The following is a 9,778-nucleotide window of genomic DNA, read 5'->3' on the forward strand; positions in this document are numbered from 1 at the left end:
ACACATCACCCTTGTTCTTAAAAATGGGCACCAGGAAACTATTGCACCACTCGTCTGGTATAGTTTCCTCTTGCTGAAGTACAACTTATTGAAGAATAAAGCCAGCCATTTCCATCCATCCATCTTTAATAATTTCCACACTTCCACTGGTATTCCATCTGGCCCTATCGCTTTTCCATTCTTCATTCCATTCACTGCTATTCTGACCTCATCCTCACATACATTTCTTACCAGGCCCTCGTTCACCGCTTTACGATGGAGCACACCGCTCCACTCATTTTCTTCATTCATCAGTCTTTCAAAATATTCCTTCCACCTAACTTTGATCTCCACATCATTCGAAAAGACCGTTCCATCTCCATTCTTTACACACTTTATCTGGCATACATCTCTTGTCATTTTCTCCCTAGATTTAACCAATCGGTAGAAGTCATTTTGACCAGCTGGGCTATCTAGGGAATCATACATCTTCTCTTGCACTTTTGCCCTTGAAACAGCCACAATCTTCTTTGCTTTCTTCTTACATTCATCATATTCAGCTTTTTTTTTGTGCTTTTTCACTATCATCATTGTCTTCCGTCCGCTGCCATTCTTTGAATTTCATCTTCTTTTCCTTTAATACACTCTGCACTTCTTCCACCCACCACCAAGTTTCCTTCTCTATCACTCCATTCCCTTTTGATTCTCCTAGAATGCTTCTTGCCGCTTTCCTTATACACGTCGCCATTCCACTCCAGCATTCATTCACATTCATTTCTCCCATTTCGATCATCTTATCAACCACTACTTTTCTGAATTCCTGGGCCAACTCAGCCTTCCCCAACAGATGCCATTTGATTTTGGGAGGCCGTCTCTCTTTGGCTTTTGGCCGGGTAGTTAAAATCACATCCATAACTAGGGGTCGGTGCTGCGAGACTACAGCTTCGCCTGGTATTACCTTGCAGTCTTTTAAACTACTTCTTTAAACTACTGCGTCTGACCAAAAAGTAATCTATTTGTGTCGCGTGGTGACCGCTTTTATAAGTGATCAAATGTTCGATGTTCTTTTGGAACCACGTATTTACCACTGCTAGGTCAAACGCAGTAGCAGCCTGTGGCAGGACTTCACCCTCGTCGTTCTGGCAACCAAACCCCCACCCTCCATGCACTCTTTCATAATTCCCTCTCATTCTGCCAACATGGCCATTAAAGTCTCCTCCCACAAATACCTGTTCATTCGTCGGCACATTCATCATTACTGCATCGAAATCCGTCCAAAATTGTTCTTTCACTCTGTCATCACAACCGACTTGAGGGGCATACACACTTATAACATTTATTATCAAGCTATCATACTTTCTTTCAAGTTCTTATCTAACACAATGCCTACCCCATTCCTTTTCCCATCACTTCCACAATAATAAAACTTGTATCCTTCCCCAATTTCTCTAGCTTTCGTGCCCTTCCATTTAGTCTCTTGCAAACATGCCACATTTATTCGTCTTCTCTTTAATACATCCGCTAACTCTCTGGCTCTTCCAGTCATCGTTCCAACATTCCAACTTGCATACCTCAATCTTACTTCCCGGACTCACTTCTTACATTGCACCCGCCCAGGTTGGTGCAAAAACCCTTGTCCACTTCCCACAGGGGCCGGGTGCTGCCCCTGCGCATCGCCTGAGGGATACACCCTAGCCCTATCGCTCATCTCTAATTCATTCAACATTCAACATATTGCTATAGGATTTGGCATTTTTTTTTTTACGACCGGCCGCCTGCCTGACGTCAACCCTCTTTGGGAATGCAATTGTTGGTAGTCACTCTCCTACCACCTAAGGATTGGTACCTATATTTATATATTATACCTACATTAAATAATTTTATCAATTCAGTTTTTAGAAGAATATTGTAGTACCTGTGTTTCGGAGGGCACGACAAAAAGAAGCCAGTAAGCCTGACAACCAGTCTTACCTGCCTTAGCCTTTTCTCAACTATGTTGAGGTTGGCTTCCAGTCTAACCGGATGCTGCTGAATACCAGTGTTTTGCAAGGAGCGACTGCCCTATCTAATCTCCTCAACCCAGTTTCCTGGAAGACCCAATACCCTAACTAAGACTGGTTGTTAGACTTACTTATCTTCTGACTTCTGACTGACAAAGATTTTCAAATGACAGTAGCTAGTAAAACATTATCAATTGTGATTATTAAGCTACGAAATCGTTGAACCCACAAAATACTCAGAATGATTTTGTTTTTGGTCCTAAAGCCAATTTTAATTGAAGAATTTTATTTGATCCTTGTTTGCGGGGAATGCTTCACATATTGCCATCCGCATTCCGCATAGCTTTCCGCTTGAATTCTTTTTGACCATTTAGGAAGCATTGAGAATTTCAGTAATGTCTGAAATGTTGGATACAAAACTCCCGATTTTATTGTTGACAACATTTGCGAAGCTTTTTTCTACCAAGTACTATGTTATTTTGTTTTTGTCTGGTCTCCATCTATCGTGTTTCTTCGTAGGCCTTTTATGCACCAGGGCCTCTTTAACTCTTTTGGACAATCCTGCAGCCCCGGCGGAAAATATATCTATACTTCACTCTACTTATTCTTAGTTACATTTAAACAACGTTAGTCTATAGCTTCCCCTTCACACAGCATATTGTCTAGGCTGTAAACGGTTAAGGAATAAAATATAGTCTACCGCACATCTTATGACTTAAGGGTTACCAACTTAATATCGCTTGTCACAGCATTTTATAGCAACACTTTCTTCCTACACCACATTCTTTAAAACACGTAGAAAATTGCAAAGAAGATACTTATTATAAATTCCGGTCAGTTGCCCATTGTTTACCGGCAAGTTTGTAGGACAATAACCACAGGAAGTATTGCCTGTTTACACCAGCTAGATAGATTGGATCACAGGAATGTTTGACTATTAGTTACGGCGAACTTCTAGTGTAAGTTACATAGTTACGTAACTAAGTGCTAGTTATGCAAGAATTATCTACTTAAGTTTAAGTTAGATTATAAGCAAGTATTATCTACTTACGGGTAAGGTATGTATATGGTTAAAGAAGAAGTATCTACTTACAATATAGGTATGAATTTGGTACTGGCTTCAACCAGCGGTTTCAACCACATCTAGTGGTAACTTCTGCACGAACCCGAATAAAAAATAGCCTAAAGCCTTCCTCAATTAATGGGCTATTTAACACAGAAATATTTTTTCAAGTCGGACCGGTAGCAGTAACTACTGAGATTAACGTGTTCAAGCAAATAAACAAACTCTTCATATCAGTATAGAGGACTTTTTGAATGACATATTATATAAAATCATCATCCTCCGAGCCTTTTTCCCAACTATGTTGGGGTCGGCTTCCAGTCTAACCGGATTCAGCTGAGTACCAGTGCTTTACAAGAAGCGACTGCCTATCTGACCTCCTCAACCCAGTTACCCGGGCAACCCGATACCCCTTGGTTAGACTGGTGTCAGACTTACTGGCTTCCGACTACCCGTAACGACTGCCAAGGATATTCAATGACAGCCGGGACCTACAGTTTAACGTGCCATCCGAAACACAGTCATTGGTGTCTAAGATATACTTAGAAAGTACATACAAACTTAGAAAAGTTGCATTGGTACTTGCCTGACCTGGGATCGAACCTGCGCCCTCATACTTGAGGTTGGCCCTTTACCCACTAGACCACCACGACAAATGACATATTAAAATGGCAAGGTATATCTGACTGATTATTCTTTTTTTTTACTACGAACGAACAGGTAAAACTAATTGCTTTTTATCTTTTGTAGGCCCACACTCCACCAACTAATACAAATCAAGATGAATGCTGAACGTATTTATTAAGTGGATAGGATTTTTGTTTGAACTATATTTGTTGTTAAAAACATATCCTTTTTGAATAGAGTCTGGCCTTAACTGTTAATTTCCAGAACTTGTTCGGAATAAAAGCGTAATCATTATCAATTACTTCCAATATTAATGCAGCCTTAAAAATGAAAAAAAAATTAACCAACTGGAGTCCTATTAAAATTGCTGTCTTTGAAGGTTTTTCTGTAATTCACTGAATATTATCGTGGACAGACCAATTTGTGGAGACTTAAATTAAATTCTGTCTTCAAAGGGAGCTTAGAAATTGACGCTGAACGTTATAGCACGATGTTCTAAACTTGTTATTGAGCTTAGATAGAATATATATATTCCGATATTCTCTAGTATCGTAAGTTTTCTGTTTATGTCGCCATTTTTATGGTCTGAAACTTTTTTAGTTCTGGCAGTGAGTAAAAAAATGCTATAATATTGTCCTTTGTTGTCCTTTGTACATTATTTTGGTTAAAAACAAACAAATGGTGTGTTATTTTGATTAAATGACTTCTCACACCCAGACAAAAAGTCGTCTACAAATCGGCTAAAAGACCGAAAGTTTTTTTTTTTTTAATTGGAACTCTCAGAAACTGGACCCTTTTGAACTCTTTCTCTGAGATAAGTGCATTCAAATAAACAAACTTTTCAGTATTTTTTTTTTTTTTTTTTTTTAATTTTTATTTCAGACAGAGTCCATACATTCATAAAATATGAACACAAAACAATTATTAACACATACATACACAATTATTACACATTAACACATACATAAACAATAATTAACACAAAAATTAACGATACATCATACTGGATCAGGAACACCTGACATGCTGTTTTGTCCAGTAGTCCATGAAAGAGCTGTCAGCGTCCATTCTCCCCGCAATGAGTTGCAGGAAATTGTTGGGGCTGCCCCGCAAGCGGCGCATCAGCGACGCAATTTTTTTGCGATGTATTGCTGCAAAGCCATCCACTATATACGTTACATTATACGTGTTATATTAATTTAAATATATTTATGTAAAAGATCAAACTAAAGTAGATTTCTCGCTTTTGACCAATAAAGTCCCATCAAAAATTGACGTTAAGCTTCTTACCTACTCACTCGAGTGAAAACTAAATGGTTATTCCCGGGTGATCCGTAAATGGTGACTGAGGGATTATACCTGGGACTTAGGGACATCTACCTGTTGGCGAACTATTTGGGGCAAATAGGAATTTACTAGAAGTCAAATAGGTTAATACTGTTGCTACCCAGGCTTTTTTGCATGGGGATTTATCATTAAACTAGCCGTTTTCCCGCGGATTCACGGAGAAGAGTGTAGCTTTACACAATGAAAGAAAAAAACAAATCGGTTCATGTAGTTTCAGAGCCAGATTTATATAGGTGTATATTATTAGAAAGAAATTTCTAATAAAACGATGTTCTACAAACTCACTCAATACAAACTTTGGAGTTCTGTGAGTAAGATTATTAGAGATTAAAAACCTTATAACGCAAAAGGAGGCATCGTTTTTAAAGTTTGGTTTCAGACCTCTATTAAAATATATACACATTTATTTTAATTATATTCATTATTTTCCTGCAAGTATCATAAGCATTAATCTTTCCGAATGAGAGCTTACGTCGCTTAAAATTAATGTTTATATTTAATTGGTTAATTAGCGTGGAAACGAGTTAATTGGAATTTCATAATACGCCTCCGGCAGTCTTTTATGTATGTTTGTGTGTTTATTCAATCAATAGCTTTGTGGATCTAAATTAGGTTTGCAATTAACTTAAACTTGTTTTGGATCTTAGCTAACATCTGCCATTACATCCCACTTATGAACTTATTGGTTCCTAAAGAATTTTAATCAATTTTCAATCATGAATATATATTTTTTTTTTGCTGATACGAACATAAAAAAATTAGTCTACCATATTTTTTCAAAGAATATACGTATAAATAAAATTCTGCTTGCTCAAAGATGTTCAAAGTCAATCTGCAGTAAGTGAATCACTTATTTCCAAAGTTGCAGCTAACTTTTAATAAAAGTTGCTTCGTAAAATGTCAGATTAGAATAAGATTTATACAGAAGTTCAGACTTAGGTACAATAAAAAGTTCAAAGTCACGCAATCACGAACACTTTGCTCAGCCACCTATTCTATAAAAAAACTTAAATTCTTCAATATTTTTAATAAGATCTTCTAGAACAATAAACAACATCATTATTTAACCTTTCCTCTACGTTTTTGGTTTAGAAAAGTACACAACAAATAAACCATTGCATTTTTTTTCAAATGAGTCCAGTGGTTTCTGAGATTAGCACTATCAACGTTAAAACTTCAAAAATATGGCGAACCCATGTTGCTAGGCTAGAAAACTCCCCTTGAAACATTGCACGATCGTTATTATTAATAAAACTGGCAACATTATGGAGCACATCGTTTAATTAAACTTGGTAATTTGCAACAGATGTTGTATGCGGTGCAGTTAGCTGCACTCAATTGTGCAATTAACTGTTATGCATTTCCATATTGCTTCATTAGATATACCTAAATAATGTACCCCAGCGCTCATTCTGAGGTCAAAGTTCAGCCATGAAATATTTAAAATAGTTTAACTAAACTAGTCTGCTTCAAAAAGTTCTGAATACATTTAAAAACTTATTTGAATACTTTTTAAACTAAGGAGTTTGTTAAAGTTCAGAATAGTTTTAAAAAGTCATTTTAACAAGAAACTATGTGTAATTACTGAAAGTATAACATTTCTAAATATTACTTTTTATATAAAGTATTAAAATAATTCATTAAAAAAATAATCAATAGAATATAAGCATTCTTTTCATTATTTGAATGAATCTCATTAATTAAAAAAGTTATGTGAAATAATACTTCAAAATGTCCGTGGCCCATGAGGGGATCGAACCCGCGACCTTCGCGTTATTAGCACGACGCTCTAACCAACTGAGCTAATGGGCCGGTCTTGGCACAGTCGAAATATCCGGGTGTGTTCTCGACTCTCGACTGATAACTTTTCTGTCAATTTAATCAACAATATGAAGGAGGATAGTAAGTTCTGCTCTATGATCATAGTATCGTTTGAATTTCATATGTATAGGTACTGTAAAAAATATGGTGGTATGAATTTGCAGTAAATATTCTCCATCTACGGTGCAATTTTAGTTTGCAGTCTATAAATATTTCATAACAAAGACATCATAGACTATAATAAAACTCTAGAATCAGCCTCGCAATCGATAGTCTGTGAAAACGTCGGCTGGCTGTTTAAAAATGTATAGCGTTATGTTACCTTACCACGGTCAAGAGCGAGTATTGAAGAAAATAATTGTAGCAATAGTATCTTCCAATATCCATAAAGAACTATCTCAGATTACCGATTTCTTCTTTATCTGTACTTATATTATGAGGCTGAATATTTTGTTGTCACGGAAAGCGGATTACACCGCTAGACTAATCCCTGATATTAGAAATGCAAAAGTTTAAAGGAATTAATGAAACAAAAACCCTGTAACTACTTATTAATATGTATTTATTTATTTTTTAATCTAAGTCAATTTTTGGACTAATTCTGAAAGCCTTATTTCCGTGTAATAAAAAAAAACATAAAAAACGTTCCAACCTGATCCTAGAATACAAAATGAAATAAAACCGTTTTTATGCGGAAAAACAAATTCATTTAAATCACACTTATGTTTGCTCAGAATCATCTCATCCCCGACATCTCAAACATAACAAATACTTTATCAGAGCAAAACCAATCTTATGTCATTTGTCATACGTCACATTTTGCGTTGCGTCATGGTATATTATTATCATGCTTGCTTGCGGATGGATGTTGTCCCATATAAATGCGTTTGGGGCCTCAGGGTAACCTTCAAATATCTCACCAGATGTTTCAACAAGGAAGCTCTCTTAGTTTGATTAAGAATAGCTTAACTTTATTGTTTTTTTAAGTATATTATATTTGATACTGGATTTTATGTCCCTTTTTTCCTTTCATTAAAATACATGCCTCACATTATCGTACATTTCTATGTAGACAGTTAATTTAATTGAATAATCTATCCAAATATAAAAAGAGCTAACATTTTTGATTGTTTGTTTTTACCCTAAAAACGTTGAAACTACTGAACCGATTTGAATACTTCTTTCACTGTTGAAAAGCTACACTCTTCCCGAGTAACATAAGCTATATTTCATCCCGGTACAGGCAATAGTTCCCACGGAACGCACTCTTTCAATAATAACAAGAACATAAATCTTATGACACGTTTCGTTCCACGTAGCGTAGGCGTGTAGTATGCGTAGCAGTCGACTACGGCGTAGCAGCTTATAAAGTTATTGACAATATACAATTTTAAATCAACTGTACATTGTATTTTACTTCAAGGAAATAGTAACAATCATGAATTGCTTCATATACCTACTGCCTATTTGTGTTCAGATAACAACATTTCCAGCACATACCATTCAAACTGAGTTCCCAAAAATTCCACATTATTATGTTACAAAATAACATCAGTAGAATTCGATACAAAATATTTATTTTATTTGACCTACGCTCGGCGAATTCGCTTGTGTCAAAACTTGATTATCTCATTTGGATAAATTCGCGCGGGAATTATGAAAAATCCGTCGCCATTTTGTCTGTTACACACACAATTGGAAAGCAGCGGTAAAAAATGTTGTAATTTTTTACTGTTTTTTGCTTTTGTCTGTTTGTTCTAGTAATTGGTAAATATTTGGTTGTTTGTTCGTTCTCTGACGGATTTCTCGGTGGAAATTATATAACGTAATCAAAAAGATCGGTGACCTTTCCCTTTGTGTGCTCAGAGGAAGGGAGTAACCGACTTTTAAGTCAAGTTCTAATTTCAAATCGAGTTTTGCGGGCTCTTACGAAACGTCTCCATATTCTGGAGTCCAGACCTACCTACCATTCACGAGAGCTGGGTACCAGAGAGAGGCCCCTTAATTAAATAGATAGAACTTCTGTATAGTTTCAAGCGTATAGTTTCAAGCCTCTTCTCTAGAACTCTCTACGCCTTTGTGAGTGTGAATGTACTCAATCCATGTATGCAGGTATGTTATGTTTATGTGTTCGCTGCAAATCCTTTTTGATGTAGGTGTATTTATTTGTTAGACAATTTATTTTAACAGTAAATTAAGAAAAGAAGACAATCATTTATTTTATTCCTCAGTTTTAATATTAAATGCCTGAATTCTCTGCCTAGCTTTTTCCCAACTATATTGGGGTCGGCTTCCAATCTAACCGTATGAATCTGAGTACCAGTGTTTTACAAGGAGCGACTGCCTATCTGACTTCCTAAATCAGTTAACCGGGCAACGAAACACCCCTAGGTAAAACTACATAGTTGACAGACTTACTGGCTTTTGACTGCCCGTAACGACTGCCAAGGATGTTCAATGACAGCCTGAATTCTCTTTTCCTTACAAAATTCAGTCTTCCAATTAAATAACTTAACACCCAACTCCAACTCATGTTTATTAATTAAGTGATAATACTCAGAGAAGTTTTATATTTAAATTGTTTTAAGAAGACAAACGTCTGACCTCGTCTCAAGTATCAAGATTATTCGGATTACATCACCAACAGCTGAGCAGTTTCCAATTAAATCTTCAGTCAATCTTATTTTATATAAACTTTCATAATTGCTCCATGTTGTCCAATTATAAAACTGTTCATAACTGTTGAAACAACCTCTTGAGTTTCTTTGAGTGATTGCAAAAGAGACTACAGGTTTGATGACTGCTGAACATAAGTATTTTATTAGGTAATTTATTCCGTTAGGGTAAGTAACCCTAATTAGTTTTAGCAAATGAAAGTATTCCCTCTTAATTACAAATGAAGACAGCGCATATTTACTAAGATAATTAATACTAGTAGCTC

At 36.0% G+C, this 9,778-nt stretch overlaps 1 non-coding gene across 1 annotated transcript; it reads right to left on the bottom strand.

Annotated features, from left to right (window-relative positions):
- Window positions 1–6,754: 6,754 nt before the first annotated feature.
- Window positions 6,755–6,828, bottom strand: Trnai-aau. The gene has a single exon. It is a non-coding gene; the product is annotated as a tRNA-Ile (tRNA).
- Window positions 6,829–9,778: the final 2,950 nt, after the last annotated feature.

Source organism: Helicoverpa zea, chromosome 16, assembly GCF_022581195.2.
Source record: "Helicoverpa zea isolate HzStark_Cry1AcR chromosome 16, ilHelZeax1.1, whole genome shotgun sequence".
In the NCBI taxonomy this organism is placed as follows: domain Eukaryota; kingdom Metazoa; phylum Arthropoda; class Insecta; order Lepidoptera; family Noctuidae; genus Helicoverpa; species Helicoverpa zea.